The following is a 17,742-nucleotide window of genomic DNA, read 5'->3' on the forward strand; positions in this document are numbered from 1 at the left end:
CTGCTCCTCTTTAATGGGCACCGGAGGGAGGAGGGAGGGAGGGAAGGCGGGAGGGAGGGAGGGGGGGAGGGAGGGAAGGAGGGAAGGAGGGAAGAGGAAAGGGAGGGAGAGAGGGAGGGAGGGAGGGAGGGAGGAGGAGAGATGAAAAGGGGGAGGGTGGAGTGAAGACAGGGAGAAGAATAGGAGAGAGGACGGCGCATTAGAGACAGACGGAGAGTGATAGAAAGGAATGGAGGGAGAGCTAGAGATGGATTGGAGAGAAAGAGAGGGAGAGAGAGAGAGAGAGAGAGAGAGAGAGAGAGAGGAGGGGGGAGGAGAGGAATGGGGAGGAGAGGAGGGGGGAGGAGAGGGGAGGAGAGGAGGGGGGAGGAAAGATGGATCAAAGTCTTGCGCAGAGATAATTAGGCCGAGAGGAACAGGAGAACCATTTCAAATCAGAGACTATGACTTATCACTGCTGCATTAACCAGACAGGAGAGAGAGAGGGGGAGGGGACAGGGGGAGGGGGGGAGAGGACAGTGGGAGGGGGGGAGGGGACAGGGGGAGGGGACAGGGGGAGGGGGGGGGAGGACAGTGGGAGGGGGGGAGGGGACAGGGGGAGGGGGGGAGACGGGGGGATGGGGGGATGGGGGGAGTGGTGAGGGTCTATATTATTCTATGGTAAAGTCACAGACCCGGCTCTCGTGTTGTGACAAATACTCTGCTCTGATTGGTCGAGGCGTCGCAAAAAATAACATTCTAAAATAAGGGCGTGGCTATTGTGTCCATTTTCAGTTTGAACCACGAAGTGTTTTGTTTGTTTGTTTCGTATGAAAAGGCTTCAAATGGAGTTAATCCAAAAGTACATTCTAAAGTATTATATGTATCATGTATCGTGTCCATGGCAGGAGTTCTGAGCCCGAGTTCATAGTTCAAAAGTTCAAAGATAAGATAAGATTAGATAAGCCTTTGTTTGTCCACACATGGGGATATTTCGGTGTTGCAACACAAGTAGATGCAGAGGAAAAGAACAGAAAACAGTCTAAACAAAACTCCTATGGAATCCTCTCAAATTCTTCAATTCTGCTATTTATAGCAGTTCTATGCATATGATTATGACAGTATTGCACATGGGTATGACAGTATTGCACATGGGTATGAAGGTATTGCACATGATTATGTCAGTATTGCACATGGGTATGACAGTATTGCACATGGGTATGAAAGTATTGCACATGATTATGTCAGTATTGCACATGGGTATGACAGTATTGCACATGGGTATGAAAGTATTGCACATGATTATGTCAGTATTGCACATGGGTATGACAGTATTGCACATGGGTATGACAGTATTGCACATGGGTATGTCAGTATTGCACATGGGTATGTCAGTATTGCACATGTGTATGTCAGTATTGCACATGTGTATGAAAGTATTGCACATGATTATGTCAGTATTGCACATGGGTATGTCAGTATTGCACATGATTATGTCAGTATTGCACATGATTATGTCAGTATTGCACATGGGTATGTCAGTATTGCACATGATTATGTCAGTATTGCACATGGGTATGTCAGTATTGCACATGGGTATGACAGTATTGCACATGAGTATGTCAGTATTGCACATGGGTATGACAGTATTGCACATGGGTATGTCAGTATTGCACATGAGTATGACAGTATTGCACATGGGTATGTCAGTATTGCACATGGGTATGACTGCATTGCACATGGGTATGTCAGTATTACATATGGGTATGTCAGCATTGCACATGGGTATGACAGTATTGCACATGGGTATGTCAGTATTGCACATGGGAATGTCAATATTGCACATGGGTATGACAGTACTGCACATGGGTATGACAGTATTGCACATGATTGTGTCAGTATTGCACATGTGTATGACAGAATTGCACATGGGTATGTCAGTATTGCACATGGGTTTGTCAGTATTACACATGGGTATGTCAGTATTGCACATGGGTATGACAGTATTGCACATGGGTATGTCAGTATTGCACATGGGTTAGTCAGTATTGCACATGGGTATGACAGTATTGCACATGGGTATGTCAGTATTGCACATGTTTATGTGAGTAATGCGCATGTGTATGGCAGTATTGCACACGGGTATGACAGTATTGCACATGATTATGACAGTATTGCACATGGGTATGACAGTATTGCACATGGTTGTGTCAGTATAGCACATGGGTATGTAAGTATTGCACATGATTATGTCAGTATTGCACATGGGTATGTCAGTATTGCACATGGGTATGACAGTATTGCACATGATTATGTCAGTATTGCACATGGGTATGTCAGTATTGCACATGTTTATGTGAGTATTGCGCATGTGTATGTCAGTATTGCACATGGGTATAACAGTATTGCACATGATTATGACAGTATTGCACATGGGTATGACAGTATTGCACATGATTATGACAGTATTGCACATGGGTATATCAGTATTGCGCATGGGTATGACAGTATTGCACATGTCAGTATTGCACATGGGTATGTGAGTATTGCACATGGGTATGTCAGTATTGCACATGGTAATGACAGTATTGCACATGAGTATGACAGTATTGCACATGGGTATGACAGTATTATACATGGGTATGACAGTATTGCACATGGGTATGTCAGTATTGCACATGGGTATGGCAGTATTGCACATGGATATGACAGTATTGCACGTGGTTATGACAGTATTGCACATGTAAGTATTGCACATGGGTATGACAGTATTGCACATGGGTACGACAGTATTTTACATGGGTATGACAGTATTGCACATGCCAGTATTGCACATGGGTATGACAGTATTGCACATGGGTATGTCAGTATTGCACATGTGTATGACAGTCTTGCACATGGGTATGAGAGTATTGCACATGGGTATGACAGTATTGCACATGGGTATGTCAGTATTGCACATGAGTATGACAGTATTAAACATTATTATGTCAGTATTCCACATGGGTATGTCAGTATTGCACATGGGTATGTCAGTATTACATATGGGTATGTCAGTATTGCACATGGGTATGACAGTATTGCACATGGGTATGTCAGTATTGCACATGGGAATGTCAAAATTGCACATGGGTATGAAAGTACTGCACATGGGTATGACAGTATTGCACATGATTGTGTCAGTATTGCACATGTGTATGACTAAATTGCACATGGGTATGTCAGTATTGCACATGGGTTTGTCAGTATTACACATGGGTATGTCAGTATTGCACATGGGTATGTCAGTATTGCACATGGGTATGTCAGTATTGCACATGGGTATGTCAGTATTGCACATGGGTATGACAGTATTGCACATGGGTATGTCAGTATTGCACATGTTTATCTGAGTATTGTGCATGTGTATGTCAGTATTGCACATGGGTATGACAGTATTGCACATGTGTATGACAGTATTGCACATGGGTATGACAGTATTGCACATGATTATGTCAGTATTGCACATGTGTATGACAGTATTGCACATGATTATGGCAGTATTGCATATGGGTATGTCAGTATTGCACATGATTATGTCAGTATTGCACATGGGTATGACAGTATTGCACATGGTTATGTCAGTATTGCACATGGGTATGTCAGTATTGCACATGTTTATGTGAGTATTGCGCATGTGTATGTCAGTATTGCACATGGGTATAACAGTATTGCACATGATTATTACAGTATTGCACATGGGTATGACAGTATTGCACATGATTATGGCAGTATTGCACATGGGTATATCAGTATTGCGCATGGGTATGACAGTATTGCACATGTCAGTATTGCACATGGGTATGTCAGTATTGCACATGGGTATGTCAGTATTGCACATGGGTATGACAGTATTGCACATGGGTATGACAGTATTGCACATGGGTATGACAGTATTATACATGGGTATGACAGTATTGCACATGGGTATGTCAGTATTGCACATGGGTATGGCAGTATTGCACATGGATATGACAGTATTGCACGTGGTTATGACAGTATTGCACATGTCAGTATTGCACATGGGTATGACAGTATTGCACATGGGTATGACAGTATTTTACATGGGTATGACAGTATTGCACATGCCAGTATTGCATATGGGTATGACAGTATTGCACATGGGTATGACAGTATTGCACATGTGTATGACAGTATTGCACATGGGTATGAGAGTATTGCACATGGGTATGACAGTATTGCACATGGGTATAACAGTATTGCACATGGGTATGTCAGTATTGCACATGTGTATGACAGTATTGCACATGGGTATGAGAGTATTGCATATGGGTATGAAAGTATTGCACATGGGTATGTCAGTATTGCACATGGGTATGGCAGTATTGCACATGATTAAGTCAGTATTGCACATGATTATGTCAGTATTACACATGGGTATGTCAGTATTGCACATGGGTATGTCAGTGTTTGTTGTAGAGTGTGACAGCAGCAGGAAGGACAGACTGTGAAACGTCTCCTTCACACAGCGAGGGTGGATCAGTCACTGAAGCTGCTCTCTAGAGTGGACAGAGTGTCCTGCAGGGGACAGAGTGTCCTGCAGGGGACAGAGTGTCCTGCAGGGGGCGACACTCATGGTCCAGCATAGATGTGAGTTTATCCAGGACCTTCTGTCCTCCACCTCCTGCACCGAGTCCAGAGGACAGCCCAGGACGGAGCTTTGTCCAGCCTCTTCCTCTCCCTCTCTGTGATGCTGCTGCTCCAGCAGACCACACCTACAGGAGCTGATGCACCACAGAGTCAGAGAAGGTCTTCAGGAGTGACAGGAGCAGCCCTGTCAGGAGCGGCCCTGTCACTCCAAAAGACCTGAGTCTCCTCAGGAGGTGGAGCCGACTCTGGCTCTTCCTGTACAGTCTGTGTTATGAGTCCAGTCCAGTTTGTGGTTCAGATGAACACCAGGTCCTTGTATGAGTCACTCTCTCAATGTCCCGTCCCTGGATGTTCACTGGTGAGGGGGGCGTGGCCTGTCCCGTCCCTGGATGTTCACTGGTGAGGGGGGCGTGGCCTGTCCCGTCCCTGGATGTTCACTGGTGAGGAGGGCGTGGCTTGTCCCGTCCCTGGATGTTCACTGGTGAGGGGGGCGTGGCCTGTCCCGTCCCTGGATGTTCACTGGTGAGGGGGGCGTGGCCTGTCCCGTCCCTGGATGTTCACTGGTGAGGGGGGCGTGGCCTGTCCCGTCCCTGGATGTTCACTGGTGAGGGGGGCGTGGCCTGTCCCGTCCCTGGATGTTCACTGGTGAGGGGGGCGTGGCCTGTCCCGTCCCTGGATGTTCACTGGTGAGGGGGGCGTGGCCTGTCCCGTCTCTGGATGTTCACTGGGGAGGGGGGCGTGGCCTGTCCCGTCCCTGGATGTTCACTGGTGAGGGGGGCGTGGCCTCTGTGGAAGTCCACCACCATCTCCTTGGTCTTCCCCGCGTTGATGAGGAGGAGGTTGAGTCTGATGATGGCAGAGTGGTCAGAGAACTTCTGCAGGACACAGCAGTGTAGAGGGTGAAGAGGACGGTGCCCTGGGGCGCCCCCACACTGCAGGTCCCCCACACTGCAGGTCCCTCACACTGCAGGTCCCCCACACGGCAGATCCCCCACACTGCAGGTCCCTCACACTGCAGGTCCCCCACACTGCAGGTCCCCCACATCGCAGTTCCCTCAGACTGCAGGTCCCTCACACTGCAGGTCCCCCACACTGCAGGTCCCTCACACTGCAGGTCCCCCACACTGCAGGTCCCTCACACTGCAGGTCCCCCACACCGCAGGTCCCTCAGACTGCAGGTCCCTCACACTGCAGGTCCCTCACTATGCAGGTCCCCCATACTGCAGGTCCCCCACACTGCAGGTCCCTCACAATGCAGGTCCCCCACACTGCAGGTCCCCCATACTGCAGGTCTCCCACACTGCAGGTCCCCCACACTGCAGGTCCCCCACACTGCAGGTCCCTCACACTGCAGGTCCCCCACATTGCAGGTCCCTCACACTGCAGGTCCCTCACACTGCAGGTCAAACACACTGCAGGTCCCTCACACTGCTGGTCCTCCACACTGCAGGTCCCTCACATTGCAGGTCCCTCACACTGCAGGTCCCTCACACTGCAGCTCCCTCACACTGCTGGCCTCCCACACTGCAGGCCCCCCACACTGCAGGTCCCTCACTGCAGGTCCCCCACACTGCAGGTCCCCCACACTGCAGGTCCCCCACACTGCAGGTCCCTCACACTGCAGGTCCCTCACACTGCAGGTCCCCCACAATGTAGGTCCCTCACACTGCAGGTCCCTCACACTGCAGGTCCCTCACACTGCAGGTCCCTCACACTGCAGGTCCCCAACACTGCAGGTCCCTCACACTGCAGGTACCCCACACTGCAGGCCCCCCACACTGCAGGTCCCCCACACTGCAGGTCCCCCACACTGCATGTCCCTCACACTGCAGGTCCCTCACACTGCAGGACCCCCACAATGCAGGTCCCTCACACTGCAGGTCCCTCACACTGCAGGTCCCCGACACTGCAGGTCCCTCACACTGCAGGTCCCTCACACTGCAGGTCCCTCACACTGCAGGTCCCTCACACTGCAGGTCCTCCACACTGCAGGTCCCTCACACTGCAGGTCCCCCACACTGCAGGCCCCCCACACTGCAGGACCCCCACAATGCAGGTCCCTCACAACGCAGGTCCCCCAAAATGTAGGTCCCTCACACTGCAGGCCCCTCACACTGCAGGTCCCCCACACTGCAGGTCCCTCACACTGCAGGTCCCCCACACTGCAGGTCCCTCACACTGCAGGTCCCCCACACTGCAGGTCCCTCACACTGCAGGTCCCCCACACTGCAGGTCCCCCACACTGCATGTCCCTCACACTGCAGGTCCCTCACACTGCAGGACCCTCACACTGCAGGACCCTCACACAGCAGGTCCCTCACACTGCAGGTCCCCCACAATGCAGGTCCCTCACACTGGAGGCCCCCCACAATGCAGGTCCCCCACACTGCAGGTCCCTCACACTGCAGGACCCTCACACTGCAGGCCCCCCACAATGCAGGTCCCCCACACTGCAGGTCCCTCACACTGCAGGCCCCCCACAATGCAGGTCCCCCACACTGCAGGTCCCTCACACTGCAGGTCCCTCACACTGCAGGTCCCTCACACTGCAGGCCCCCCACAATGCAGGTCCCCCACACTGCAGGTCCCTCACACTGCAGGTCCCTCACACTGCAGGTCCCTCACACTGCAGGACCCTCACACTGCAGGTCCCTCACACTGCAGGTCCCCCACACTGCAGGTCCCTCACACTGCAGGTCCCTCACACTGCAGGTCCCCCACACCGCAGGTCCCTCACACTGCAGGTCCCCCACACTGCAGGTCCCTCACACTGCAGGTCCCTCACACTGCAGGTCCCTCACACTGCAGGCCCCCCACAATGCAGGTCCCTCACACCGCAGGTCCCTCACACCGCAGGTCCCTCACACTGCAGGTCCCCCACACCGCAGGTCCCTCACACTGCAGGTCCCTCACACTGCAGGTCCCTCACACTGCAGGTCCCTCACACTGCAGGTCCCCCACACTGCAGGTCCCTCACACTGCAGGTCCCTCACACTGCAGGTCCCTCACACCGCAGGTCCCTCACACTGCAGGTCCCTCACACTGCAGGTCCCTCACACTGCAGGTCCCTCACACCGCAGGTCCCTCACACTGCAGGCCCCCCACAATGCAGGTCCCCCACAGTGCAGGTCCCTCACACTGCAGGTCCTTCACACTGCAGGTCCCTCACACTGCAGGTCCCTCACACTGCAGGACCCTCACACTGCAGGTCCCTCACACTGCAGGTCCCCCACATTGCAGGTCCCTCACAATGCAGGTCCCTCACACTGCAGGTCCCTCACACTGCAGGTCCCCCACATTGCAGGTCCCTCACAATGCAGGTCCCTCACACTGCAGGTCCCTCACACTGCAGGTCCCTCACACTGCAGGTCCCTCACACTGCAGGTCCCTCACACTGCAGGTCCCTCACACTGCAGGTCCCCCACAGTGCAGGTCCCTCACACTGCAGGTCCCTCACAGTGCTGTCAAGCTTCTACAGGTAAGATAGAGAGCGGTGCAGCAGGGAGATGACGGCGTCCTCCACTCCTATGTCAGGCCGATATGCAAACTGCAGCGGGTCCTGAGCTCACGGTGGAGCGGAGGAGGTCCAGGACCAGCCGGAGCGGAGGAGGTCCAGGACCAGCCGGAGCGGAGGAGGTCCAGGACCATCTACGAGGGTCTGAGAGGCTCAGGGGAGGTCCTCACCAAGGTTCTCATTCTGGGCCTCGTCTGTGTCGACCTGACATTACCACAGTCTGAATACATGAAGTCACTCGCACTGGAGCCAAAGGGCCAATTAGAGGATTTAAGAGAAGAGAAGGAGAGAAGAGGAGGAGGAGAGAGAGGAGGAGGAGAGAGAGAGAGAGACAGAGGGGAAGAGGAGAGAGGGAGAGAGAGAGGAGGAGGAGAGAGAGTGAGAGACAGAGGGAAAGAGGAGAGAGAGAGAGACAGAGGGAAAGAGGAGAGAGGGAGAGAGGAAAGGTTTGTCTGGAGTGAATCCCTGTGTCTGGTGCTGTGTTGCTGAACCTCGCTCTCTGGTCTTTTCACAAAAAGTCTAATTTTGAAAGGGCCTCAGGAAGTGTTTGGTGGATGTACTTTGACGACACACAGTTCTCGACTTGATCTCGTGTTAAAGCGCCGTGTTTCCACTGACGCTAACTTACACGTCGAGCCTTAGCAACACAAAGCTAGCGTAGCGCGTTAGCATCAGCTGTTTCCTGTTTATGGCTTTGTCAAGAGCCACAATCTGATGTTTCCAGGTCATAATGCGTCTGACATTAGCATTAGCATTAGCATTAGCATGACATAAAGAGAGGTTCAAACGCGGCGTAGAGGCTTTAGCCACGCCCCTCACACACACTAGCTTTAGCCACGCCACTCACACATACTAGCTGTAGCCACGCCCCTCACACACACTAGCTTTAGCCACGCCCCTCACACACACTAGCTTTAGCCACGCCCCTCACACACACTAGCTTTAGCCACGCCCCTCACACATACTAGCTTTAGCCACGCCCCTCACATACTCTAGCTTTAGCCACCCCCCTAACACACACTAGCTTTAGCCACGCCCCTTACACACACTAGCTTTAGCCACGCCCCTCACATACACTAGCTTTAGCCACGCCCCTCACACACACTAGCTTTAGCCACGCCCCTCACACACGTCCAGTGTTTTGTCTCGTGGACAAACTGTGGGCGTGAACGTGGGCGGCGGCTTATGTTTGACTCCCTCAGGGGCCAGAGAACGTGTCCCTCAGGGGCCGGAGAACGTCCCCCGTGACCTCGGACACAGTAAAAATAGCGGCTCGTCTGCTTCATTAATATTGATAAATGCATCTATTCTCCGCTGACCTCTGAATGGATCTGAGGCGTCACATGACGCACGTCCGGCTCCACCGGCCTTTTGTCTGGCCCCGAGGAGAGCAAGAGCGGGGCCATTATCAAACCTCGAGTGTTTCAGAAAAGACTCTTTGTCCAGCGTTTAGGGCCTTTAAACGCCTTTTATTGTGACTTTAACAAGACGAGAAATCTGTGGCATTTGTGTTAGGACTAAACCAAGACTAAACCAGTACTAAACCAGGACTAAACCAGGACTAAACCAGGACTAAACCAGGACTAAACCAGGACTAAACCAGGACTAAACCAAGACTAAACCAGGACTAAACCAAGACTAAACCAGTACTAAACCAGGACTAAACCAGTACTAAACCAGGACTAAACCAGGACTAAACCAAGACTAAACCAGGACTAAACCAAGACTAAACCAGTACTAAACCAGGACTAAACCAGGACTAAACCAGGACTAAACCAGGACTAAACCAAGACTAAACCAGTACTAAACCAGGACTAAACCAGAACTAAACCAGGTCAAAACCAGGACTAAACCAGGACTAAACCAGGACTAAACCAGGTCTAAACCAGATCTAAACCAGGTCTAAACCAAGACTAAACCAGGTCTAAACCAAGACTAAACCAGGTCTAAACCAAGACTAAACCAGGACTAAACCAAGACTAAACCAGAACTAAACCAGGTCAAAACCAGGACTAAACCAGGACTAAACCAGGACTAAACCAGGTCTAAACCAGATCTAAACCAGGTCTAAACCAAGACTAAACCAGGTCTAAACCAAGACTAAACCAGGTCTAAACCAAGACTAAACCAGGTCTAAACCAAGACTAAACCAGGTCTAAACTAAGACTAAACCAGGTCTAAACCAAGACTAAACCAGGTCTAAACCAAGACTAAACCAGGTCTAAACCAGTACTAAACCAGGACTAAACCAGAACTAAACCAGGTCAAAACCAGGACTAAACCAGGACTAAACCAGGACTAAACCAGGTCTAAACCAGATCTAAACCAGGTCTAAACCAAGACTAAACCAGGTCTAAACCAAGACTAAACCAGGTCTAAACCAAGACTAAACCAGGTCTAAACCAAGACTAAACCAGGTCTAAACCAGATCTAAACCAGGTCTAAACTAAGACTAAACCAGGTCTAAACCAAGACTAAACCAGGTCTAAACCAAGACTAAACCAGGTCTAAACCAGGACTAAACCAGGACTAAACCAGGTGTTTCCTCCTGATGCGTGGCCCACATCCTCAGCTCTGGTTCTTCTGGTGTCTCAGACTGACAGGTCGGAGCTGGATCTTTCTAAACCGTCGGCCTTGAGCTTTTAAGCCGCGAATGAAAAAAACTCTAATGGGATTTGTGTCATTTTGAGGCCGGTGATTAACAGAGCGAGAGAGAGAGTCGTATCGGCACAAACGGCTCGGCTCAGCGGCCCACTTTAACCATCTCTGTTATGCGTCCGTCAGCTTTGTGCTCCGGTGATTTCAATGTTCACGTTGACGCTAAAATGACTCGACTCGCCTAAAAACAATCGCTAATGGTATCGACATTGAGCAGTAGATGGAAATATAATATATGTAATAAAAATCAGACTTTAAATGCTTTATTTAACCTGAGCCTCGTGTGCAAAGACGACGCGATGAACGGTTTCTAAAGCTACGACATCGTCACGTTAACATCTTCACATTAAACGAAATGTAATCGTTACTTTTCGTCGTCTATAATCCCTGGAAACTGTGTTTGTAATTCATTAATCAAACTCAATTATCTTAACCACAATATATTGTTACGGCATTAGAGGTGTTGGATTGGTTGAAAAGCTCTATGGAAGATCATTATGTACAGATGGGGAATACCACAGGGCTCAGTTTTGGGTCTGAAGCTTTTTATTTTGTTTATAAATGATGTCAAGAACATGTCAATTCATTTGTGTCTCATTTGTCGCATTGTCGGTCTCACACAGGAGTTTGTTTTGATCCCGAGCCTCGCGTTCGTCTCAGCGTGGCTCACTTCCTGGTCACTCCTGGTCACTTTCTGGCCACTTCCCGGTCCCTTCCCAGTCACTTCCTGGTCACTTTCCGGTCCCTTCCCGGTCACTTCCTGGTCACTTCCCGGTCCCTCCCCGGTCACTCCCCGGTCACTTCCCGGTCCCAGTCCCTTCCCGGTCACTTCCCAGTCACTTCCCGGTCACATCCCGGTCACTTCCTGGTCCCTTTCTTGTCCCATCCTGGTCACTCCTTGGTCACTTCCTGGTCTTTCCTCGCTTGTCCCGTTTGCATTCACATATCAGACGAGTCCATTGCTGCTTCTGTGTCTGAACTTTTAAAACTTTTCAAACTTGATTCCAGAATCTTAATTTTTTTACATTTTTACTTCCTGGTTGTAATTGATGACGTCACACTTGGAAATTACCCAGTGTCACGAACGGCAGAACGGAGCCAATTACAGAGCTGAAAACAGGCGAAGATTTAAGAACAGAACAGAAGTACAAAGTCTTTTGGTTAAGAGTGACAACCCAAAAAAGATCCTTTTAGCGGTGGACAGCGCTAGCAACCGCGCGTCAGAGGGCAGACGAGAGGCGTGGTCAAGGTCCTTTCCAGGTTCGGTGCACAGGCAGAATAGCGTTGTCAGAGGAGAAAGGATGATCATGACGGTCCAAGGTTGATGACGGCAAACAGGACCACGAGGAGTGGGCAAAAGTCAGAGTCAGAGTCAGAACAGGAATCAAAATCAAACCGCTCGAGTGCTGAGGCTGATAACAGGGCAACGCAGACAATCTCGCACTGAAGCAGAGGAAACAAACACCTAACATACCACACAACCTGATACAGCTGTGAACCCACGCACAGGGGAGGAGAGCCTGTGATGAGCTGAGAGACAAGGGGGCGGTAACCAGAGAGACAAGGGGGCGGTAACCAGAGAGACAAGGGGCGGTAACCAGAGAGACAAGGGGCGGTAACCAGATAGACAAGGGGCGGTAACCAGAGAGACAAGGGGCGGTAACCAGAGAGACAAGGGGCGGTAACCAGAGAGACAAGGGGCGGTAACCAGAGAGACAAGGGGCGGTAACCAGAGAGAAAAGGGGGCGGTAACCAGAGAGACAAGGGGCGGTAACAAGAGAGGATAACAAGAAGGGAGGGTGGAAACAAAGAGGAGCAGAGAGAGAAACAACGTGAGTAAAATATGACTCATCACAGACCAGACAGTGACCATGACACCAGCAACGACTGGGCCAAAATTAATGTACCTAATATTATTAGGCCCGAGCACCACAAGCTGGCGAGAGGCCTATTAATCTCGTAAGGCCGTGCGAAGCACGGCTGCGAAAGTGCGCACGTAGTGCGCACGAAATCGAGCGCGAAGCGCTCGCCCACTTCCAAACACTCACTAACGCACTCCTTCACTCACGCACGCCCCGTGCATACTAATTAATAGTAGGAAAATGGAACATTACCGTTGTAAACGGGCGAAGCCCGTGCAAAAGTGCGCACTAAACGAGCACTTTACATTGGGATGACGACCGGGAAGCGGTCGTCATCCCCATATAAAGCACTCATTTGCCCTAAGTAGCTCACGAATACGTTCCCCATCTCTTGCATGTTCCGTGCATATAAGCATGTAATGCAAAAATTGAATATTATTACTGTATAGAGGGCCAAAAACACAAAGTGGGCGGAGCCCACTCAAAATTAACGAAAGTACCCGTCAGTGACCAGGGACCCACACCATGAGGTAGGAAAGCGCGAGCGCTTTCCGAAAATGTATAGTTTATGATATTTGAAAAATGGGAAACATTGTTTTCGCATCGGAATATTATTCTTCTTCTTCTTCTTCTCGGGACCAACCCCCCTATTTTTCACCCAGTGAACATTGACGAAAAGTCACAAAAATTTGCACACCTCTAAAAATCGTGCCTCTCTACATTCTGGCTATTTCCCTTTTCTAAAATAAAAAAAATTGGCGCGTCAGCGCCCCCAAATGTACCAAAAATGCATTGAGAGATGGGAAATGACCCAAAAAAAATCTGATCGTAGAATCATGAAATTTGGCGCAGAGGTAGATGGTGACAAGAGAAGTAAAAAATATTATTACGGCAACGCCGTCCGCCCAACCAAATGTCGGCCATATTGCTTCAAAAATGGCTAAACATGATTTTGGAGTTTTTCCAAACGTCGTACTTTTACGAACTCCTCCCAGGGCGTTGGCCCTAAAAAGCTGAAATTTGGTGAAAATGCTACTGAGGAGTGGGACATCAAAAGTTATCCAAATTACATTGATACCTCTCACGGTCTCTGTGCGGCGAAGCCGCAAACTGTAGCTAGAATTTCAGAAATCTCCCATATTTAAAATTTCTGCCGTTTGCGCAGATAAAGTCCGAATTGCGTCAAATTAGAATCAGTTGTTAAACTCTTTGCCCTAAACCCACTTGAAGTGAAATAAATTCATTTGGCGCTACAGCGCCCCCTACAGATTTATATGGAGGTTAAATGTTTAGTTTTGCGAAATTATATGAAATTTGACACACAACTCAATTTTAGCATCCCCATCAAAAAAGTCAATGAGACCCATGTCATAATTGTTATGGCGTTGCCGTAACGATGACCGAAACCTTCCATGTTATTCCAATGGGGAAATCGCCAGAACATGTTTACACTTTATACTTTCACAAACTCCTCTTAGGGCGTTAGCCCTATTAACCTGAAATTTGGTGAGACTCATCTTCAGGGGTGGACCATCAAAAGTGATCCACATTTTTATTCAAAGAGTCACGGTGTCTGTGCGGCAAAGCCGCACATTGTGCCAAGAATTCAAAATAAAATTGCTTTTTGATGGTAAAACAAAGGGGAGAAGATGTGACAGCGTCACAGATTCAGCAGTAGGCGCAATAAAAGGACAATTGGGGCGCGTTAGCGCCCCCTCCTCTTGCGGCGTGGCGGCGGCGTGGCGAGGGCCGATCATTGCCGCTTGCGGCTATATTTTGTAATTATTTTTCGACTGATATAGATGTATAAGATTAACTTTATTTTGTTGAATTAATGTTTAAAGAGTCACAAAAGTAGTTTATTTTGTGTGACCACTCGATTTGTCTAAAACGATGATTTGTATTTACAACAGGTATAAATACACCAAATAAAGTACAAATTATAACTCAAAAAAGCCTTTCATAGGCACTGTACTTATACTTACAGGTATTGTACTTATACTTAGAAGTATCGTACTTATACTTATACGTATTTTACTTATACTTACAGGTATTGTACTTATAGATATTGTACTTATACTCAGAGGTATTGTACTTATACTCAGAGGTATTGTACTTATACTTACAGGTATTGTACTTATAGGTATTGTACTTATACTTATTGGTATCGTACTTATACTTACAGGTATTGTACTTATACTTATAGATATTGTACTTATACTCAGAGGTATTGTACTTATACTTACAGGTATTGTACTTATACTTATAGGTATTGTACTTATACTTATAGGTATTGTACTTACACTTACAGGTATTGTACTTATACGTATAGGTATTGTACTTATACTCAGAGGTATTGTACTTATACTCAGAGGTATTATACTTATACTCAGAGGTATTGTACTTATACTTACAGGTATTGTACTTATACTTATAGATATTGTACTTATACTCAGAGGTATTGTACTTATACTCAGAGGTATTGTACTTATACTTACAGGTATTGTACTTATAGGTATTGTACTTATACTTACAGGTATTGTACTTATACTTATAGATATTGTACTTATACTCAGAGGTATTGTACTTATACTTACAGGTATTGTACTTATACTTATAGGTATTGTACTTATACTTATAGATATTGTACTTATACTCAGAGGTATTGTACTTATACTCAGAGGTATTGTACTTATACTCAGAGGTATTGTACTTATACTCAGAGGTATTGTACTTATACTTGAAGGTATTGTACTTATACTCAGAGGTATTATACTTATACTCAGAAGTATTATACTTATACTCAGAGGTATTGTACTTATACTTACAGGTATTGTACTTATAGATATTGTACTTATAGGTATTGTACTTATACTTATAAGTATTGTTATTCAGATGGTGTGTTTTCTCTTTTGCAGTTTCCTGATTATGGTCGGATTAAATTAGTCCCTGGAGACAAACAGTGTGTGAAAGAGCTGAAAAGAAGCAGATGCAGAGACAGATGGAGAGTAAGACGGAGAGTGAGACGGAGAGACAGATGGAGAGTGAGACGGAGAGTGAGACGGAGAGACAGATGGAGAGTGAGACGGAGAGTGAGACGGAGAGACAGATGGAGAGTGAGACGGAAAGACAGATGGAGAGTGAGACGGAAAGACAGATGGAGAGTGAGACGGAGAGACAGATGGAGAGTGAGACGGAGAGACAGATGTAGAGTGAGACGGAGAGACAGACAGAGAGTGAGACAAAGAGTGAAACGGAGAGTGAGACGGAGAGACAGACAGAGAGTGAGACGGAGGGACAGATGTAGAGTGAGACGGAGAGACAGACAGAGAGTGAGACAAAGAGTGAAACGGAGAGTGAGACGGAGAGACAGACAGAGAGTGAGACGGAGAGACAAACGGAGGGACAGTGGGAGAGTGAGACGGAGAGACGGATGGAGAGTGAGACGGAGAGACAGATGGACAGTGAGACGGAGAGTGAGACGGAGAGACAGATGGAGAGTGAGACGGAGAGACAGATGGTGAGTGAGACGGAGAGACAGATGGAGAGTGAGACAAAGAGACAGATGGAGAGTGAGACGGAGAGACAGACAGAGAGTGAAACAAAGAGACAGATGGAGAGTGAGACGGAGAGACAGATGGAGAGTGAGACAAAGAGTGAGATGGAGAGTGAGCTGGAGAGCTATGAAGAGCCAGGAAGAGCCAGAAAGAGCCAGAAAGAGCCAGAAAGAGCCAGTCTGATGTTTGGTTTGACTTGGCCTTTTCACGTTTAACCACCATAAATGAAGATCTTAGACTTGGTAAAGGTTCTTTTCTTTTTAAAGTATTTTTGACAATATTTTTCATCAAACACAAGGTGGAGTTTGGTTATGTTTCAGTCCTGCACAAACACGTTCAATGTCTTTGAAGTGTGCGTTGTCGCCCCCTGCTGTCTCTGGGCAGAACAGCCTTTACATCGACACAAAGACAACTCTGGTGATGTTTCTTTTGGCTAATTTAGATGACAAAAGACAAAAAAGAATACAAATGAATACTTGTGTGTCTGTTCTCTGGGCGTGCAGTTCCACAAAGCAGCTGAAGGTGGAGCTCTATTGCTAGTGCTTTAGAATCACTTGGTTCCACTCTGTGATGTCACCAGAGGAAATCCTGAAGCTCCAGAATCATTCTCCTCATTTCAGCTTGAAAAGCATAAAACACATGATGTTTTTAGCCTCGTTTGAACTGATTCACGCGCCCCCTGCTGGCAGCAGTGGGGGTTTGTATGCTCAGAATTCAGAGTTGTGTCACTCCTGAATGTGTTTGTGAACTTTACTTTACTTTACTTTACTTTACTGCCAAACCAAACACTATTGTTTCTACTATCGTCTCCTGTGCACCAGAACATATGATCACATGTCTCCTGCACCAGAGCATATGATCACATGTCTCCTGCACCAGAACATATGATCACATGTCTCCTGTGCACCAGAACATATGATCACATGTCTCCTGTGCACCAGAACATATGATCACATGTCTCCTGCACCAGAACATATGATCACATGTCTCCTGTGCACCAGAACATATGATCACATGTCTCCTGCACCAGAACATATGATCACATGTATCCTGCACCAGAACATATGATCACATGTCTCCTGCACCAGAACATATGATCACATGTCTCCTGCACCAGAACATATGATCACATGTCTCCTGCACCAGAACATATGATCACATGTCTCCTGTGCACCAGAACATATGATCACATGTCTCCTGCACCAGAACATATGATCACATGTCTCCTGCACCAGAACATATGATCACATGTCTCCTGTGCACCAGAACATATGATCACATGTCTCCTGCACCAGAACATATGATCACATGTCTCCTGTGCACCAGAACATATGATCACATGTCTCCTGCACCAGAACATATGATCACATGTCTCCTGTGCACCAGAACATATGATCACATGTCTCCTGCACCAGAGCATATGATCACATGTCTCCTGTGCACCAGAACATATGATCACATGTCTCCTGCACCAGAACATATGATCACATGTCTCCTGTGCACCAGAACATATGATCACATG

This window comes from Eucyclogobius newberryi, unplaced genomic scaffold (assembly GCF_026437365.1).
Source record: "Eucyclogobius newberryi isolate DKJ021-1_F unplaced genomic scaffold, fEucNew1.0.hap1 SCAF_4, whole genome shotgun sequence".
In the NCBI taxonomy this organism is placed as follows: Eukaryota; Metazoa; Chordata; class Actinopteri; order Gobiiformes; family Gobiidae; genus Eucyclogobius; species Eucyclogobius newberryi.